We start from the raw sequence: 20842 nt of genomic DNA on the forward strand, positions 1-20842 counted from the left end.
CTAGCCAGCCCTGTGGGCCTTGCTGCTGCTGCAGCCAAAAAACAAAAGGTGGTGCTGCTGCTGCTTCTGCTGCTTCTGCTTCTGCTTGTGTCTGGCCCCTGTTGGAGCGTCCAGGCACAGGACTTCTGCTGCTGCTGACTAAATGGCCTCCTTAATTGGATCATTTGAGTAGCCAGCACACCTGTGCAGGTAGGGCATGACATGATAGGCAGCTGCCTTGATAGCGGGTGGGTGCTGAATGTTCCTAATTGACAAAATAAGATTAATGCTTATGAAGAAATATAAAATCTCATCCCTTCCCCAATATCGCGCCACACCCCTACCCCTTAATTCCCTGGTTGAACTTGATGGACATATGTCTTTTTTCGACCGTACTAACTATGTAACTATGTAACATAACATGGGGGGGGGGGTCTCCTGGCTGTTCACACAGGTGTGTCATTGCTGTACATTGACCATGCATTGCTTCTGTGGTATTGCAAAGGCAAAGACAAATGCTTCCAGCCATCCATTGCACTAATGGATTGGTCATCAGCTGGCTGTCTATGTCCCGCATCAATATAGACCAAAGTACAGAGGGTTAGGCTATGCTATTGTGCACCTACCTGATGCATCAGAAGGTGCGAGGCCCTTGCTAAATTCTGTGCACAGACTTTGAGATCTATGCTTTAGACTGTATCTAAACCTGCTCCAACATGGACTGACATTCTGGCCTACTTTCAGCCGATGCGACTTGTCTGTCGCTGAACAGTCGCTTTTTATGTATTCAGCACCTATGTATAATGTTGTAAAAATGCTCTAGAAGCTAAAGTCGCAGAAATGTCACACATATTTGGCCTGCAACTTTCTGTGCGACAAATTCAGACAGGAAAAATCAGTATAAATCCTTAGAAAATTATCCCCCAGTGTCTCCATCTGCTGGCGGTATTGAATAAGCATTGCTGCACTGATGGGGTATGCATTAGACGAAAAAAAAGAAGAAAAAGAAGAATAATACGCCCAGAAAAGAGGCGAAAAGGAGAAAAACGTAAAAAAACGTGAAAAAAAAGTAAGAGGAAGAGAAGGGAAAAAAAGGTGGAAATGGGTTTAAAAGTGATTTCGGCGGAGAAATATATATATATATATATATATATATATATATATATATATATGCGCACACACACACATAGATATAAACGTATTCTCCGTTGAGATATTGCAGCCGCTGCTGTGTCCAGGCCCAGGAGCCTTAGCACTGTGCTGTGATGTCACTCAATACCACTGACATCACTAGGTGTAAACAACATCTCTCCTTTGCTGTGTATGTGACTATGGAGCTGTTTGGTGATGTCGTCTATTACGGCCTTCATAGAAGCAACAGGAGATTGTTGCATCCATCTTGAACCCTCAGAACTACAGTGCTATGATGTCACTCACTTCCACAGGCCTTGCAGAGTGTAAACAACAACAACCCAGCTTTGTTGTGTATGTAACCATAGGGATTTGTGATGTCACCTAGAACCTTCACAGCAGCGACAGCTTTATGAGGAGCATCAGCACTGCTCTGCCTGAGCAGAACCATCACCGCCATAGGTTGTCAAATAACCCGGATTTAACCCACACAGGTAAGTCCAATGGGGTGCAGGCATGTCCTCTATGCTTACAGCTTCCCGTGGGTGTTGGTTTGATACCGTTTGGGGACAGCCAAGGAGGCATCTGCAGGCAACAAAGGTAGGTGTGTGCTTGTGTGTGTGTTTCCTATGCAGATCCTAAGCCCAGTGTCACATGCAAGTAGGAGGAGTAAGAAGGGTTCCTGGCAAATCCGGGTTATGGATTGCATTTAAAAAGGCCCCGTGGGAGTGCAATGGGCCCCTGTCTTGCTGCTTAGCAATAATGGTATGGGTTTAGGTTCTGCTGTGTGTACTGGTGGTTGACTGCCCCCCAGCCCAGAGTGTGCATGGAAAATTGTCTGGCAGCCTCCCTGACAGCAAGCAGTGATAGTGCCCATGAAGGGGACCTTGTTGGGCCCGCCCCTTTCACGGTTATCGCTTCTCGGCCTTTTGGCTAAGATCAAGTGTAGTATCTGTTCTTATCAGTTTAATATCTGATACGTCCCCTATCTGGGGACCATATATTAAATGGATTTTTGAGAACGGGGGCCGATTTCGAAGCTTGCTTCCGTCGCCCTATGCATTGACCCGATATGGCAGTATCTTCGGGTACAGTGCACCACCCCCTTACAGGGTTAAAAAGAAAGATTCCTACTTTCATTGCTACCTGCTTGCTGGCTAGCCAGCTAGCCAGCCCTGTGGGCCTTGCTGCTGCTGCAGCCAAAAAACAAAAGGTGGTGCTGCTGCTGCTTCTGCTGCTTCTGCTTCTGCTTGTGTCTGGCCCCTGTTGGAGCGTCCAGGCACAGGACTTCTGCTGCTGCTGACTAAATGGCCTCCTTAATTGGATCATTTGAGTAGCCAGCACACCTGTGCAGGTAGGGCATGACATGATAGGCAGCTGCCTTGATAGCGGGTGGGTGCTGAATGTTCCTAATTGACAAAATAAGATTAATGCTTATGAAGAAATATAAAATCTCATCCCTTCCCCAATATCGCGCCACACCCCTACCCCTTAATTCCCTTAATTCCCTGGTTGAACTTGATGGACATATGTCTTTTTTCGACCGTACTAACTATGTAACTATGTAACATAACATGGGGGGGGGGGGTCTCCTGGCTGTTCACACAGGTGTGTCATTGCTGTACATTGACCATGCATTGCTTCTGTGGTATTGCAAAGGCAAAGACAAATGCTTCCAGCCATCCATTGCACTAATGGATTGGTCATCAGCTGGCTGTCTATGTCCCGCATCAATATAGACCAAAGTACAGAGGGTTAGGCTATGCTATTGTGCACCTACCTGATGCATCAGAAGGTGCGAGGCCCTTGCTAAATTCTGTGCACAGACTTTGAGATCTATGCTTTAGACTGTATCTAAACCTGCTCCAACATGGACTGACATTCTGGCCTACTTTCAGCCGATGCGACTTGTCTGTCGCTGAACAGTCGCTTTTTATGTATTCAGCACCTATGTATAATGTTGTAAAAATGCTCTAGAAGCTAAAGTCGCAGAAATGTCACACATATTTGGCCTGCAACTTTCTGTGCGACAAATTCAGACAGGAAAAATCAGTATAAATCCTTAGAAAATTATCCCCCAGTGTCTCCATCTGCTGGCGGTATTGAATAAGCATTGCTGCACTGATGGGGTATGCATTAGACGAAAAAAAAGAAGAAAAAGAAGAATAATACGCCCAGAAAAGAGGCGAAAAGGAGAAAAACGTAAAAAAACGTGAAAAAAAAGTAAGAGGAAGAGAAGGGAAAAAAAGGTGGAAATGGGTTTAAAAGTGATTTCGGCGGAGAAATATATATATATATATATATATATATATATATATATATATGCGCACACACACACATAGATATAAACGTATTCTCCGTTGAGATATTGCAGCCGCTGCTGTGTCCAGGCCCAGGAGCCTTAGCACTGTGCTGTGATGTCACTCAATACCACTGACATCACTAGGTGTAAACAACATCTCTCCTTTGCTGTGTATGTGACTATGGAGCTGTTTGGTGATGTCGTCTATTACGGCCTTCATAGAAGCAACAGGAGATTGTTGCATCCATCTTGAACCCTCAGAACTACAGTGCTATGATGTCACTCACTTCCACAGGCCTTGCAGAGTGTAAACAACAACAACCCAGCTTTGTTGTGTATGTAACCATAGGGATTTGTGATGTCACCTAGAACCTTCACAGCAGCGACAGCTTTATGAGGAGCATCAGCACTGCTCTGCCTGAGCAGAACCATCACCGCCATAGGTTGTCAAATAACCCGGATTTAACCCACACAGGTAAGTCCAATGGGGTGCAGGCATGTCCTCTATGCTTACAGCTTCCCGTGGGTGTTGGTTTGATACCGTTTGGGGACAGCCAAGGAGGCATCTGCAGGCAACAAAGGTAGGTGTGTGCTTGTGTGTGTGTTTCCTATGCAGATCCTAAGCCCAGTGTCACATGCAAGTAGGAGGAGTAAGAAGGGTTCCTGGCAAATCCGGGTTATGGATTGCATTTAAAAAGGCCCCGTGGGAGTGCAATGGGCCCCTGTCTTGCTGCTTAGCAATAATGGTATGGGTTTAGGTTCTGCTGTGTGTACTGGTGGTTGACTGCCCCCCAGCCCAGAGTGTGCATGGAAAATTGTCTGGCAGCCTCCCTGACAGCAAGCAGTGATAGTGCCCATGAAGGGGACCTTGTTGGGCCCGCCCCTTTCACGGTTATCGCTTCTCGGCCTTTTGGCTAAGATCAAGTGTAGTATCTGTTCTTATCAGTTTAATATCTGATACGTCCCCTATCTGGGGACCATATATTAAATGGATTTTTGAGAACGGGGGCCGATTTCAAAGCTTGCTTCCGTCGCCCTATGCATTGACCCGATATGGCAGTATCTTCGGGTACAGTGCACCACCCCCTTACAGGGTTAAAAAGAAAGATTCCTACTTTCATTGCTACCTGCTTGCTGGCTAGCCAGCTAGCCAGCCCTGTGGGCCTTGCTGCTGCTGCAGCCAAAAAACAAAAGGTGGTGCTGCTGCTGCTTCTGCTGCTTCTGCTTCTGCTTGTGTCTGGCCCCTGTTGGAGCATCCAGGCACAGGACTTCTGCTGCTGCTGACTAAATGGCCTCCTTAATTGGATCATTTGAGTAGCCAGCACACCTGTGCAGGTAGGGCATGACATGATAGGCAGCTGCCTTGATAGCGGGTGGGTGCTGAATGTTCCTAATTGACAAAATAAGATTAATGCTTATGAAGAAATATAAAATCTCATCCCTTCCCCAATATCGCGCCACACCCCTACCCCTTAATTCCCTGGTTGAACTTGATGGACATATGTCTTTTTTCGACCGTACTAACTATGTAACTATGTAACATAACATGGGGGGGGGGGTCTCCTGGCTGTTCACACAGGTGTGTCATTGCTGTACATTGACCATGCATTGCTTCTGTGGTATTGCAAAGGCAAAGACAAATGCTTCCAGCCATCCATTGCACTAATGGATTGGTCATCAGCTGGCTGTCTATGTCCCGCATCAATATAGACCAAAGTACAGAGGGTTAGGCTATGCTATTGTGCACCTACCTGATGCATCAGAAGGTGCGAGGCCCTTGCTAAATTCTGTGCACAGACTTTGAGATCTATGCTTTAGACTGTATCTAAACCTGCTCCAACATGGACTGACATTCTGGCCTACTTTCAGCCGATGCGACTTGTCTGTCGCTGAACAGTCGCTTTTTATGTATTCAGCACCTATGTATAATGTTGTAAAAATGCTCTAGAAGCTAAAGTCGCAGAAATGTCACACATATTTGGCCTGCAACTTTCTGTGCGACAAATTCAGACAGGAAAAATCAGTATAAATCCTTAGAAAATTATCCCCCAGTGTCTCCATCTGCTGGCGGTATTGAATAAGCATTGCTGCACTGATGGGGTATGCATTAGACGAAAAAAAAGAAGAAAAAGAAGAATAATACGCCCAGAAAAGAGGCGAAAAGGAGAAAAACGTAAAAAAACGTGAAAAAAAAGTAAGAGGAAGAGAAGGGAAAAAAAGGTGGAAATGGGTTTAAAAGTGATTTCGGCGGAGAAATATATATATATATATATATATATATATATATATATATATGCGCACACACACACACAGATATAAACGTATTCTCCGTTGAGATATTGCAGCCGCTGCTGTGTCCAGGCCCAGGAGCCTTAGCACTGTGCTGTGATGTCACTCAATACCACTGACATCACTAGGTGTAAACAACATCTCTCCTTTGCTGTGTATGTGACTATGGAGCTGTTTGGTGATGTCGTCTATTACGGCCTTCATAGAAGCAACAGGAGATTGTTGCATCCATCTTGAACCCTCAGAACTACAGTGCTATGATGTCACTCACTTCCACAGGCCTTGCAGAGTGTAAACAACAACAACCCAGCTTTGTTGTGTATGTAACCATAGGGATTTGTGATGTCACCTAGAACCTTCACAGCAGCGACAGCTTTATGAGGAGCATCAGCACTGCTCTGCCTGAGCAGAACCATCACCGTCATAGGTTGTCAAATAACCCGGATTTAACCCACACAGGTAAGTCCAATGGGGTGCAGGCATGTCCTCTATGCTTACAGCTTCCCGTGGGTGTTGGTTTGATACCGTTTGGGGACAGCCAAGGAGGCATCTGCAGGCAACAAAGGTAGGTGTGTGCTTGTGTGTGTGTTTCCTATGCAGATCCTAAGCCCAGTGTCACATGCAAGTAGGAGGAGTAAGAAGGGTTCCTGGCAAATCCGGGTTATGGATTGCATTTAAAAAGGCCCTGTGGGAGTGCAATGGGCCCCTGTCTTGCTGCTTAGCAATAATGGTATGGGTTTAGGTTCTGCTGTGTGTACTGGTGGTTGACTGCCCCCCAGCCCAGAGTGTGCATGGAAAATTGTCTGGCAGCCTCCCTGACAGCAAGCAGTGATAGTGCCCATGAAGGGGACCTTGTTGGGCCCGCCCCTTTCACGGTTATCGCTTCTCGGCCTTTTGGCTAAGATCAAGTGTAGTATCTGTTCTTATCAGTTTAATATCTGATACGTCCCCTATCTGGGGACCATATATTAAATGGATTTTTGAGAACGGGGGCCGATTTCGAAGCTTGCTTCCGTCGCCCTATGCATTGACCCGATATGGCAGTATCTTCGGGTACAGTGCACCACCCCCTTACAGGGTTAAAAAGAAAGATTCCTACTTTCATTGCTACCTGCTTGCTGGCTAGCCAGCTAGCCAGCCCTGTGGGCCTTGCTGCTGCTGCAGCCAAAAAACAAAAGGTGGTGCTGCTGCTGCTTCTGCTGCTTCTGCTTCTGCTTGTGTCTGGCCCCTGTTGGAGCGTCCAGGCACAGGACTTCTGCTGCTGCTGACTAAATGGCCTCCTTAATTGGATCATTTGAGTAGCCAGCACACCTGTGCAGGTAGGGCATGACATGATAGGCAGCTGCCTTGATAGCGGGTGGGTGCTGAATGTTCCTAATTGACAAAATAAGATTAATGCTTATGAAGAAATATAAAATCTCATCCCTTCCCCAATATCGCGCCACACCCCTACCCCTTAATTCCCTGGTTGAACTTGATGGACATATGTCTTTTTTCGACCGTACTAACTATGTAACTATGTAACATAACATGGGGGGGGGGGTCTCCTGGCTGTTCACACAGGTGTGTCATTGCTGTACATTGACCATGCATTGCTTCTGTGGTATTGCAAAGGCAAAGACAAATGCTTCCAGCCATCCATTGCACTAATGGATTGGTCATCAGCTGGCTGTCTATGTCCCGCATCAATATAGACCAAAGTACAGAGGGTTAGGCTATGCTATTGTGCACCTACCTGATGCATCAGAAGGTGCGAGGCCCTTGCTAAATTCTGTGCACAGACTTTGAGATCTATGCTTTAGACTGTATCTAAACCTGCTCCAACATGGACTGACATTCTGGCCTACTTTCAGCCGATGCGACTTGTCTGTCGCTGAACAGTCGCTTTTTATGTATTCAGCACCTATGTATAACGTTGTAAAAATGCTCTAGAAGCTAAAGTCGCAGAAATGTCACATATATTTGGCCTGCAACTTTCTGTGCGACAAATTCAGACAGGAAAAATCAGTATAAATCCTTAGAAAATTATCCCCCAGTGTCTCCATCTGCTGGCGGTATTGAATAAGCATTGCTGCACTGATGGGGTATGCATTAGACGAAAAAAAAGAAGAAAAAGAAGAATAATACGCCCAGAAAAGAGGCGAAAAGGAGAAAAACGTAAAAAAACGTGAAAAAAAAGTAAGAGGAAGAGAAGGGAAAAAAAGGTGGAAATGGGTTTAAAAGTGATTTCGGCGGAGAAATATATATATATATATATATATATATATATATATATATATATATATATGCGCACACACACACATAGATATAAACGTATTCTCCGTTGAGATATTGCAGCCGCTGCTGTGTCCAGGCCCAGGAGCCTTAGCACTGTGCTGTGATGTCACTCAATACCACTGACATCACTAGGTGTAAACAACATCTCTCCTTTGCTGTGTATGTGACTATGGAGCTGTTTGGTGATGTCGTCTATTACGGCCTTCATAGAAGCAACAGGAGATTGTTGCATCCATCTTGAACCCTCAGAACTACAGTGCTATGATGTCACTCACTTCCACAGGCCTTGCAGAGTGTAAACAACAACAACCCAGCTTTGTTGTGTATGTAACCATAGGGATTTGTGATGTCACCTAGAACCTTCACAGCAGCGACAGCTTTATGAGGAGCATCAGCACTGCTCTGCCTGAGCAGAACCATCACCGCCATAGGTTGTCAAATAACCCGGATTTAACCCACACAGGTAAGTCCAATGGGGTGCAGGCATGTCCTCTATGCTTACAGCTTCCCGTGGGTGTTGGTTTGATACCGTTTGGGGACAGCCAAGGAGGCATCTGCAGGCAACAAAGGTAGGTGTGTGCTTGTGTGTGTGTTTCCTATGCAGATCCTAAGCCCAGTGTCACATGCAAGTAGGAGGAGTAAGAAGGGTTCCTGGCAAATCCGGGTTATGGATTGCATTTAAAAAGGCCCCGTGGGAGTGCAATGGGCCCCTGTCTTGCTGCTTAGCAATAATGGTATGGGTTTAGGTTCTGCTGTGTGTACTGGTGGTTGACTGCCCCCCAGCCCAGAGTGTGCATGGAAAATTGTCTGGCAGCCTCCCTGACAGCAAGCAGTGATAGTGCCCATGAAGGGGACCTTGTTGGGCCCGCCCCTTTCACGGTTATCGCTTCTCGGCCTTTTGGCTAAGATCAAGTGTAGTATCTGTTCTTATCAGTTTAATATCTGATACGTCCCCTATCTGGGGACCATATATTAAATGGATTTTTGAGAACGGGGGCCGATTTCGAAGCTTGCTTCCGTCGCCCTATGCATTGACCCGATATGGCAGTATCTTCGGGTACAGTGCACCACCCCCTTACAGGGTTAAAAAGAAAGATTCCTACTTTCATTGCTACCTGCTTGCTGGCTAGCCAGCTAGCCAGCCCTGTGGGCCTTGCTGCTGCTGCAGCCAAAAAACAAAAGGTGGTGCTGCTGCTGCTTCTGCTGCTTCTGCTTCTGCTTGTGTCTGGCCCCTGTTGGAGCGTCCAGGCACAGGACTTCTGCTGCTGCTGACTAAATGGCCTCCTTAATTGGATCATTTGAGTAGCCAGCACACCTGTGCAGGTAGGGCATGACATGATAGGCAGCTGCCTTGATAGCGGGTGGGTGCTGAATGTTCCTAATTGACAAAATAAGATTAATGCTTATGAAGAAATATAAAATCTCATCCCTTCCCCAATATCGCGCCACACCCCTACCCCTTAATTCCCTGGTTGAACTTGATGGACATATGTCTTTTTTCGACCGTACTAACTATGTAACTATGTAACATAACATGGGGGGGGGGGGTCTCCTGGCTGTTCACACAGGTGTGTCATTGCTGTACATTGACCATGCATTGCTTCTGTGGTATTGCAAAGGCAAAGACAAATGCTTCCAGCCATCCATTGCACTAATGGATTGGTCATCAGCTGGCTGTCTATGTCCCGCATCAATATAGACCAAAGTACAGAGGGTTAGGCTATGCTATTGTGCACCTACCTGATGCATCAGAAGGTGCGAGGCCCTTGCTAAATTCTGTGCACAGACTTTGAGATCTATGCTTTAGACTGTATCTAAACCTGCTCCAACATGGACTGACATTCTGGCCTACTTTCAGCCGATGCGACTTGTCTGTCGCTGAACAGTCGCTTTTTATGTATTCAGCACCTATGTATAATGTTGTAAAAATGCTCTAGAAGCTAAAGTCGCAGAAATGTCACACATATTTGGCCTGCAACTTTCTGTGCGACAAATTCAGACAGGAAAAATCAGTATAAATCCTTAGAAAATTATCCCCCAGTGTCTCCATCTGCTGGCGGTATTGAATAAGCATTGCTGCACTGATGGGGTATGCATTAGACGAAAAAAAAGAAGAAAAAGAAGAATAATACGCCCAGAAAAGAGGCGAAAAGGAGAAAAACGTAAAAAAACGTGAAAAAAAAGTAAGAGGAAGAGAAGGGAAAAAAAGGTGGAAATGGGTTTAAAAGTGATTTCGGCGGAGAAATATATATATATATATATATATATATATATATGCGCACACACACACATAGATATAAACGTATTCTCCGTTGAGATATTGCAGCCGCTGCTGTGTCCAGGCCCAGGAGCCTTAGCACTGTGCTGTGATGTCACTCAATACCACTGACATCACTAGGTGTAAACAACATCTCTCCTTTGCTGTGTATGTGACTATGGAGCTGTTTGGTGATGTCGTCTATTACGGCCTTCATAGAAGCAACAGGAGATTGTTGCATCCATCTTGAACCCTCAGAACTACAGTGCTATGATGTCACTCACTTCCACAGGCCTTGCAGAGTGTAAACAACAACAACCCAGCTTTGTTGTGTATGTAACCATAGGGATTTGTGATGTCACCTAGAACCTTCACAGCAGCGACAGCTTTATGAGGAGCATCAGCACTGCTCTGCCTGAGCAGAACCATCACCGCCATAGGTTGTCAAATAACCCGGATTTAACCCACACAGGTAAGTCCAATGGGGTGCAGGCATGTCCTCTATGCTTACAGCTTCCCGTGGGTGTTGGTTTGATACCGTTTGGGGACAGCCAAGGAGGCATCTGCAGGCAACAAAGGTAGGTGTGTGCTTGTGTGTGCGTTTCCTATGCAGATCCTAAGCCCAGTGTCACATGCAAGTAGGAGGAGTAAGAAGGGTTCCTGGCAAATCCGGGTTATGGATTGCATTTAAAAAGGCCCCGTGGGAGTGCAATGGGCCCCTGTCTTGCTGCTTAGCAATAATGGTATGGGTTTAGGTTCTGCTGTGTGTACTGGTGGTTGACTGCCCCCCAGCCCAGAGTGTGCATGGAAAATTGTCTGGCAGCCTCCCTGACAGCAAGCAGTGATAGTGCCCATGAAGGGGACCTTGTTGGGCCCGCCCCTTTCACGGTTATCGCTTCTCGGCCTTTTGGCTAAGATCAAGTGTAGTATCTGTTCTTATCAGTTTAATATCTGATACGTCCCCTATCTGGGGACCATATATTAAATGGATTTTTGAGAACGGGGGCCGATTTCGAAGCTTGCTTCCGTCGCCCTATGCATTGACCCGATATGGCAGTATCTTCGGGTACAGTGCACCACCCCCTTACAGGGTTAAAAAGAAAGATTCCTACTTTCATTGCTACCTGCTTGCTGGCTAGCCAGCTAGCCAGCCCTGTGGGCCTTGCTGCTGCTGCAGCCAAAAAACAAAAGGTGGTGCTGCTGCTGCTTCTGCTGCTTCTGCTTCTGCTTGTGTCTGGCCCCTGTTGGAGCGTCCAGGCACAGGACTTCTGCTGCTGCTGACTAAATGGCCTCCTTAATTGGATCATTTGAGTAGCCAGCACACCTGTGCAGGTAGGGCATGACATGATAGGCAGCTGCCTTGATAGCGGGTGGGTGCTGAATGTTCCTAATTGACAAAATAAGATTAATGCTTATGAAGAAATATAAAATCTCATCCCTTCCCCAATATCGCGCCACACCCCTACCCCTTAATTCCCTGGTTGAACTTGATGGACATATGTCTTTTTTCGACCGTACTAACTATGTAACTATGTAACATAACATGGGGGGGGGGGTCTCCTGGCTGTTCACACAGGTGTGTCATTGCTGTACATTGACCATGCATTGCTTCTGTGGTATTGCAAAGGCAAAGACAAATGCTTCCAGCCATCCATTGCACTAATGGATTGGTCATCAGCTGGCTGTCTATGTCCCGCATCAATATAGACCAAAGTACAGAGGGTTAGGCTATGCTATTGTGCACCTACCTGATGCATCAGAAGGTGCGAGGCCCTTGCTAAATTCTGTGCACAGACTTTGAGATCTATGCTTTAGACTGTATCTAAACCTGCTCCAACATGGACTGACATTCTGGCCTACTTTCAGCCGATGCGACTTGTCTGTCGCTGAACAGTCGCTTTTTATGTATTCAGCACCTATGTATAATGTTGTAAAAATGCTCTAGAAGCTAAAGTCGCAGAAATGTCACACATATTTGGCCTGCAACTTTCTGTGCGACAAATTCAGACAGGAAAAATCAGTATAAATCCTTAGAAAATTATCCCCCAGTGTCTCCATCTGCTGGCGGTATTGAATAAGCATTGCTGCACTGATGGGGTATGCATTAGACGAAAAAAAAGAAGAAAAAGAAGAATAATACGCCCAGAAAAGAGGCGAAAAGGAGAAAAACGTAAAAAAACGTAAAAAAAAGTAAGAGGAAGAGAAGGGAAAAAAAGGTGGAAATGGGTTTAAAAGTGATTTCGGCGGAGAAATATATATATATATATATATATATATATATATATATATATATGCGCACACACACACATAGATATAAACGTATTCTCCGTTGAGATATTGCAGCCGCTGCTGTGTCCAGGCCCAGGAGCCTTAGCACTGTGCTGTGATGTCACTCAATACCACTGACATCACTAGGTGTAAACAACATCTCTCCTTTGCTGTGTATGTGACTATGGAGCTGTTTGGTGATGTCGTCTATTACGGCCTTCATAGAAGCAACAGGAGATTGTTGCATCCATCTTGAACCCTCAGAACTACAGTGCTATGATGTCACTCACTTCCACAGGCCTTGCAGAGTGTAAACAACAACAACCCAGCTTTGTTGTGTATGTAACCATAGGGATTTGTGATGTCACCTAGAACCTTCACAGCAGCGACAGCTTTATGAGGAGCATCAGCACTGCTCTGCCTGAGCAGAACCATCACCGCCATAGGTTGTCAAATAACCCGGATTTAACCCACACAGGTAAGTCCAATGGGGTGCAGGCATGTCCTCTATGCTTACAGCTTCCCGTGGGTGTTGGTTTGATACCGTTTGGGGACAGCCAAGGAGGCATCTGCAGGCAACAAAGGTAGGTGTGTGCTTGTGTGTGTGTTTCCTATGCAGATCCTAAGCCCAGTGTCACATGCAAGTAGGAGGAGTAAGAAGGGTTCCTGGCAAATCCGGGTTATGGATTGCATTTAAAAAGGCCCCGTGGGAGTGCAATGGGCCCCTGTCTTGCTGCTTAGCAATAATGGTATGGGTTTAGGTTCTGCTGTGTGTACTGGTGGTTGACTGCCCCCCAGCCCAGAGTGTGCATGGAAAATTGTCTGGCAGCCTCCCTGACAGCAAGCAGTGATAGTGCCCATGAAGGGGACCTTGTTGGGCACGCCCCTTTCACGGTTATCGCTTCTCGGCCTTTTGGCTAAGATCAAGTGTAGTATCTGTTCTTATCAGTTTAATATCTGATACGTCCCCTATCTGGGGACCATATATTAAATGGATTTTTGAGAACGGGGGCCGATTTCGAAGCTTGCTTCCGTCGCCCTATGCATTGACCCGATATGGCAGTATCTTCGGGTACAGTGCACCACCCCCTTACAGGGTTAAAAAGAAAGATTCCTACTTTCATTGCTACCTGCTTGCTGGCTAGCCAGCTAGCCAGCCCTGTGGGCCTTGCTGCTGCTGCAGCCAAAAAACAAAAGGTGGTGCTGCTGCTGCTTCTGCTGCTTCTGCTTCTGCTTGTGTCTGGCCCCTGTTGGAGCGTCCAGGCACAGGACTTCTGCTGCTGCTGACTAAATGGCCTCCTTAATTGGATCATTTGAGTAGCCAGCACACCTGTGCAGGTAGGGCATGACATGATAGGCAGCTGCCTTGATAGCGGGTGGGTGCTGAATGTTCCTAATTGACAAAATAAGATTAATGCTTATGAAGAAATATAAAATCTCATCCCTTCCCCAATATCGCGCCACACCCCTACCCCTTAATTCCCTGGTTGAACTTGATGGACATATGTCTTTTTTCGACCGTACTAACTATGTAACTATGTAACATAACATGGGGGGGGGGGTCTCCTGGCTGTTCACACAGGTGTGTCATTGCTGTACATTGACCATGCATTGCTTCTGTGGTATTGCAAAGGCAAAGACAAATGCTTCCAGCCATCCATTGCACTAATGGATTGGTCATCAGCTGGCTTGTCTATGTCCCGCATCAATATAGACCAAAGTACAGAGGGTTAGGCTATGCTATTGTGCACCTACCTGATGCATCAGAAGGTGCGAGGCCCTTGCTAAATTCTGTGCACAGACTTTGAGATCTATGCTTTAGACTGTATCTAAACCTGCTCCAACATGGACTGACATTCTGGCCTACTTTCAGCCGATGCGACTTGTCTGTCGCTGAACAGTCGCTTTTTATGTATTCAGCACCTATGTATAATGTTGTAAAAATGCTCTAGAAGCTAAAGTCGCAGAAATGTCACACATATTTGGCCTGCAACTTTCTGTGCGACAAATTCAGACAGGAAAAATCAGTATAAATCCTTAGAAAATTATCCCCCAGTGTCTCCATCTGCTGGCGGTATTGAATAAGCATTGCTGCACTGATGGGGTATGCATTAGACGAAAAAAAAGAAGAAAAAGAAGAATAATACGCCCAGAAAAGAGGCGAAAAGGAGAAAAACGTAAAAAAACGTGAAAAAAAAGTAAGAGGAAGAGAAGGGAAAAAAAGGTGGAAATGGGTTTAAAAGTGATTTCGGCGGAGAAATATATATATATATATATATATATATATATATATATATATATATATATGCGCACACACACACATAGATATAAACGTATTCTCCGTTGAGATATTGCAGCCGCTGCTGTGTCCAGGCCCAGGAGCCTTAGCACTGTGCTGTGATGTCACTCAATACCACTGACATCACTAGGTGTAAACAACATCTCTCCTTTGCTGTGTATGTGACTATGGAGCTGTTTGGTGATGTCGTCTATTACGGCCTTCATAGAAGCAACAGGAGATTGTTGCATCCATCTTGAACCCTCAGAACTACAGTGCTATGATGTCACTCACTTCCACAGGCCTTGCAGAGTGTAAACAACAACAACCCAGCTTTGTTGTGTATGTAACCATAGGGATTTGTGATGTCACCTAGAACCTTCACAGCAGCGACAGCTTTATGAGGAGCATCAGCACTGCTCTGCCTGAGCAGAACCATCACCGCCATAGGTTGTCAAATAACCCGGATTTAACCCACACAGGTAAGTCCAATGGGGTGCAGGCATGTCCTCTATGCTTACAGCTTCCCGTGGGTGTTGGTTTGATACCGTTTGGGGACAGCCAAGGAGGCATCTGCAGGCAACAAAGGTAGGTGTGTGCTTGTGTGTGTGTTTCCTATGCAGATCCTAAGCCCAGTGTCACATGCAAGTAGGAGGAGTAAGAAGGGTTCCTGGCAAATCCGGGTTATGGATTGCATTTAAAAAGGCCCCGTGGGAGTGCAATGGGCCCCTGTCTTGCTGCTTAGCAATAATGGTATGGGTTTAGGTTCTGCTGTGTGTACTGGTGGTTGACTGCCCCCCAGCCCAGAGTGTGCATGGAAAATTGTCTGGCAGCCTCCCTGACAGCAAGCAGTGATAGTGCCCATGAAGGGGACCTTGTTGGGCCCGCCCCTTTCACGGTTATCGCTTCTCGGCCTTTTGGCTAAGATCAAGTGTAGTATCTGTTCTTATCAGTTTAATATCTGATACGTCCCCTATCTGGGGACCATATATTAAATGGATTTTTGAGAACGGGGGCCGATTTCGAAGCTTGCTTCCGTCGCCCTATGCATTGACCCGATATGGCAGTATCTTCGGGTACAGTGCACCACCCCCTTACAGGGTTAAAAAGAAAGATTCCTACTTTCATTGCTACCTGCTTGCTGGCTAGCCAGCTAGCCAGCCCTGTGGGCCTTGCTGCTGCTGCAGCCAAAAAACAAAAGGTGGTGCTGCTGCTGCTTCTGCTGCTTCTGCTTCTGCTTGTGTCTGGCCCCTGTTGGAGCGTCCAGGCACAGGACTTCTGCTGCTGCTGACTAAATGGCCTCCTTAATTGGATCATTTGAGTAGCCAGCACACCTGTGCAGGTAGGGCATGACATGATAGGCAGCTGCCTTGATAGCGGGTGGGTGCTGAATGTTCCTAATTGACAAAATAAGATTAATGCTTATGAAGAAATATAAAATCTCATCCCTTCCCCAATATCGCGCCACACCCCTACCCCTTAATTCCCTGGTTGAACTTGATGGACATATGTCTTTTTTCGACCGTACTAACTATGTAACTATGTAACATAACATGGGGGGGGGGGGGTTCTCCTGGCTGTTCACACAGGTGTGTCATTGCTGTACATTGACCATGCATTGCTTCTGTGGTATTGCAAAGGCAAAGACAAATGCTTCCAGCCATCCATTGCACTAATGGATTGGTCATCAGCTGGCTGTCTATGTCCCGCATCAATATAGACCAAAGTACAGAGGGTTAGGCTATGCTATTGTGCACTACCTGATGCATCAGAAGGTGCGAGGCCCTTGCTAAATTCTGTGCACAGACTTTGAGATCTATGCTTTAGACTGTATCTAAACCTGCTCCAACATGGACTGACATTCTGGCCTACTTTCAGCCGATGCGACTTGTCTGTCGCTGAACAGTCGCTTTTTATGTATTCAGCACCTATGTATAATGTTGTAAAAATGCTCTAGAAGCTAAAGTCGCAGAAATGTCACACATATTTGGCCTGCAACTTTCTGTGCGACAAATTCAGACAGGAAAAATCAGTATAAATCCTTAGAAAATTATCCCCCAGTGTCTCCATCTGCTGGCGGTATTGAATAAGCATTGCTGCACTGATGGGGTATGCATTAGACGAAAAAAAAGAAGAAAAAGAAGAATAATACGCCCAGAAAAGAGGCGAAAAGGAGAAAAACGTAAAAAAACGTGAAAAAAAAGTAAGAGGAAGAGAAGGGAAAAAAAGGTGGAAATGGGTTTAAAAGTGATTTCGGCGGAGAAATATATATATATATATATATATATATATATATATATATATATATATGCGCACACACACACATAGATATAAACGTATTCTCCGTTGAGATATTGCAGCCGCTGCTGTGTCCAGGCCCAGGAGCCTTAGCACTGTGCTGTGATGTCACTCAATACCACTGACATCACTAGGTGTAAACAACATCTCTCCTTTGCTGTGTATGTGACTATGGAGCTGTTTGGTGATGTCGTCTATTACGGCCTTCATAGAAGCAACAGGAGATTGTTGCATCCATCTTGAACCCTCAGAACTACAGTGCTATGATGTCACTCACTTCCACAGGCCTTGCAGAGTGTAAACAACAACAACCCAGCTTTGTTGTGTATGTAACCATAGGGATTTGTGATGTCACCTAGAACCTTCACAGCAGCGACAGCTTTATGAGGAGCATCAGCACTGCTCTGCCTGAGCAGAACCATCACCGCCATAGGTTGTCAAATAACCCGGATTTAACCCACACAGGTAAGTCCAATGGGGTGCAGGCATGTCCTCTATGCTTACAGCTTCCCGTGGGTGTTGGTTTGATACCGTTTGGGGACAGCCAAGGAGGCATCTGCAGGCAACAAAGGTAGGTGTGTGCTTGTGTGTGTGTTTCCTATGCAGATCCTAAGCCCAGTGTCACATGCAAGTAGGAGGAGTAAGAAGGGTTCCTGGCAAATCCGGGTTATGGATTGCATTTAAAAAGGCCCCGTGGGAGTGCAATGGGCCCCTGTCTTGCTGCTTAGCAATAATGGTATGGGTTTAGGTTCTGCTGTGTGTACTGGTGGTAGACTGCCCCCCAGCCCAGAGTGTGCATGGAAAATTGTCTGGCAGCCTCCCTGACAGCAAGCAGTGATAGTGCCCATGAAGGGGACCTTGTTGGGCCCGCCCCTTTCACGGTTATCGCTTCTCGGCCTTTTGGCTAAGATCAAGTGTAGTATCTGTTCTTATCAGTTTAATATCTGATACGTCCCCTATCTGGGGACCATATATTAAATGGATTTTTGAGAACGGGGGCCGATTTCGAAGCTTGCTTCCGTCGCCCTATGCATTGACCCGATATGGCAGTATCTTCGGGTACAGTGCACCACCCCCTTACAGGGTTAAAAAGAAAGATTCCTACTTTCATTGCTACCTGCTTGCTGGCTAGCCAGCTAGTCAGCCCTGTGGGCCTTGCTGCTGCTGCAGCCAAAAAACAAAAGGTGGTGCTGCTGCTGCTTCTGCTGCTTCTGCTTCTGCTTGTGTCTGGCCCCTGTTGGAGCGTCCAGGCACAGGACTTCTGCTGCTGCTGACTAAATGGCCTCCTTAATTGGATCATTTGAGTAGCCAGCACACCTGTGCAGGTAGGGCATGACATGATAGGCAGCTGCCTTGATAGCGGGTGGGTGCTGAATGTTCCTAATTGACAAAATAAGATTAATGCTTATGAAGAAATATAAAATCTCATCCCTTCCCCAATATCGCGCCACACCCCTACCCCTTAATTCCCTGGTTGAACTTGATGGACATATGTCTTTTTTCGACCGTACTAACTATGTAACTATGTAACATAACATGGGGGGGGGGGGTCTCCTGGCTGTTCACACAGGTGTGTCATTGCTGTACATTGACCATGCATTGCTTCTGTGGTATTGCAAAGGCAAAGACAAATGCTTCCAGCCATCCATTGCACTAATGGATTGGTCATCAGCTGGCTGTCTATGTCCCGCATCAATATAGACCAAAGTACAGAGGGTTAGGCTATGCTATTGTGCACCTACCTGATGCATCAGAAGGTGCGAGGCCCTTGCTAAATTCTGTGCACAGACTTTGAGATCTATGCTTTAGACTGTATCTAAACCTGCTCCAACATGGACTGACATTCTGGCCTACTTTCAGCCGATGCGACTTGTCTGTCGCTGAACAGTCGCTTTTTATGTATTCAGCACCTATGTATAATGTTGTAAAAATGCTCTAGAAGCTAAAGTCGCAGAAATGTCACACATATTTGGCCTGCAACTTTCTGTGCGACAAATTCAGACAGGAAAAATCAGTATAAATCCTTAGAAAATTATCCCCCAGTGTCTCCATCTGCTGGCGGTATTGAATAAGCATTGCTGCACTGATGGGGTATGCATTAGACGAAAAAAAAGAAGAAAAAGAAGAATAATACGCCCAGAAAAGAGGCGAAAAGGAGAAAAACGTAAAAAAACGTGAAAAAAAAGTAAGAGGAAGAGAAGGGAAAAAAAGGTGGAAATGGGTTTAAAAGTGATTTCGGCGGAGAAATATATATATATATATATATATATATATATATATATATATATATGCGCACACACACACATAGATATAAACGTATTCTCCGTTGAGATATTGCAGCCGCTGCTGTGTCCAGGCCCAGGAGCCTTAGCACTGTGCTGTGATGTCACTCAATACCACTGACATCACTAGGTGTAAACAACATCTCTCCTTTGCTGTGTATGTGACTATGGAGCTGTTTGGTGATGTCGTCTATTACGGCCTTCATAGAAGCAACAGGAGATTGTTGCATCCATCTTGAACCCTCAGAACTACAGTGCTATGATGTCACTCACTTCCACAGGCCTTGCAGAGTGTAAACAACAACAACCCAGCTTTGTTGTGTATGTAACCATAGGGATTTGTGATGTCACCTAGAACCTTCACAGCAGCGACAGCTTTATGAGGAGCATCAGCACTGCTCTGCCTGAGCAGAACCATCACCGCCATAGGTTGTCAAATAACCCGGATTTAACCCACACAGGTAAGTCCAATGGGGTGCAGGCATGTCCTCTATGCTTACAGCTTCCCGTGGGTGTTGGTTTGATACCGTTTGGGGACAGCCAAGGAGGCATCTGCAGGCAACAAAGGTAGGTGTGTGCTTGTGTGTGTGTTTCCTATGCAGATCCTAAGCCCAGTGTCACATGCAAGTAGGAGGAGTAAGAAGGGTTCCTGGCAAATCCGGGTTATGGATTGCATTTAAAAAGGCCCCGTGGGAGTGCAATGGGCCCCTGTCTTGCTGCTTAGCAATAATGGTATGGGTTTAGGTTCTGCTGTGTGTACTGGTGGTTGACTGCCCCCCAGCCCAGAGTGTGCATGGAAAATTGTCTGGCAGCCTCCCTGACAGCAAGCAGTGATAGTGCCCATGAAGGGGACCTTGTTGGGCCCGCCCCTTTCACGGTTATCGCTTCTCGGCCTTTTGGCTAAGATCAAGTGTAGTATCTGTTCTTATCAGTTTAATATCTGATACGTCCCCTATCTGGGGACCATATATTAAATGGATTTTTGAGAACGGGGGCCGATTTCGAAGCTTGCTTCCGTCGCCCTATGCATTGACCCGATATGGCAGTATCTTCGGGTACAGTGCACCACCCCCTTACAGGGTTAAAAAGAAAGATTCCTACTTTCATTGCTACCTGCTTGCTGGCTAGCCAGCTAGCCAGCCCTGTGGGCCTTGCTGCTGCTGCAGCCAAAAAACAAAAGGTGGTGCTGCTGCTGCTTCTGCTGCTTCTGCTTCTGCTTGTGTCTGGCCCCTGTTGGAGCGTCCAGGCACAGGACTTCTGCTGCTGCTGACTAAATGGCCTCCTTAATTGGATCATTTGAGTAGCCAGCACACCTGTGCAGGTAGGGCATGACATGATAGGCAGCTGCCTTGATAGCGGGTGGGTGCTGAATGTTCCTAATTGACAAAATAAGATTAATGCTTATGAAGAAATATAAAATCTCATCCCTTCCCCAATATCGCGCCACACCCCTACCCCTTAATTCCCTGGTTGAACTTGAT

The 20842-nt window shown here is 46.1% G+C and overlaps 9 non-coding genes across 9 annotated transcripts; all 9 read left to right on the top strand.

The window, feature by feature from the left end:
- Positions 1-2023: 2023 nt before the first annotated feature.
- On the top strand, positions 2024-2214 carry LOC130311126 (U2 spliceosomal RNA). The gene has a single exon (XR_008859566.1). It is a non-coding gene; the product is annotated as a U2 spliceosomal RNA (small nuclear RNA).
- Positions 2215-4306: 2092 nt separating this feature from the next.
- LOC130311154 (U2 spliceosomal RNA) lies at positions 4307-4497 on the top strand. The gene has a single exon (XR_008859592.1). It is a non-coding gene; the product is annotated as a U2 spliceosomal RNA (small nuclear RNA).
- Positions 4498-6579: 2082 nt separating this feature from the next.
- LOC130311128 (U2 spliceosomal RNA) lies at positions 6580-6770 on the top strand. Its single transcript, XR_008859568.1, has one exon. It is a non-coding gene; the product is annotated as a U2 spliceosomal RNA (small nuclear RNA).
- Positions 6771-8860: 2090 nt separating this feature from the next.
- On the top strand, positions 8861-9051 carry LOC130311129 (U2 spliceosomal RNA). The gene has a single exon (XR_008859569.1). It is a non-coding gene; the product is annotated as a U2 spliceosomal RNA (small nuclear RNA).
- A 2075-nt stretch (positions 9052-11126) lies between these two features.
- LOC130311130 (U2 spliceosomal RNA) lies at positions 11127-11317 on the top strand. Its single transcript, XR_008859570.1, has one exon. It is a non-coding gene; the product is annotated as a U2 spliceosomal RNA (small nuclear RNA).
- Positions 11318-13400: 2083 nt separating this feature from the next.
- Positions 13401-13591, top strand: LOC130311132 (U2 spliceosomal RNA). The gene has a single exon (XR_008859571.1). It is a non-coding gene; the product is annotated as a U2 spliceosomal RNA (small nuclear RNA).
- Positions 13592-15682: 2091 nt separating this feature from the next.
- On the top strand, positions 15683-15873 carry LOC130311133 (U2 spliceosomal RNA). Its single transcript, XR_008859572.1, has one exon. It is a non-coding gene; the product is annotated as a U2 spliceosomal RNA (small nuclear RNA).
- A 2090-nt stretch (positions 15874-17963) lies between these two features.
- On the top strand, positions 17964-18154 carry LOC130311134 (U2 spliceosomal RNA). Its single transcript, XR_008859573.1, has one exon. It is a non-coding gene; the product is annotated as a U2 spliceosomal RNA (small nuclear RNA).
- A 2087-nt stretch (positions 18155-20241) lies between these two features.
- On the top strand, positions 20242-20432 carry LOC130311135 (U2 spliceosomal RNA). The gene has a single exon (XR_008859574.1). It is a non-coding gene; the product is annotated as a U2 spliceosomal RNA (small nuclear RNA).
- Positions 20433-20842: the final 410 nt, after the last annotated feature.

Source organism: Hyla sarda, unplaced genomic scaffold (assembly GCF_029499605.1).
Source record: "Hyla sarda isolate aHylSar1 unplaced genomic scaffold, aHylSar1.hap1 scaffold_162, whole genome shotgun sequence".
In the NCBI taxonomy this organism is placed as follows: Eukaryota; Metazoa; Chordata; class Amphibia; order Anura; family Hylidae; genus Hyla; species Hyla sarda.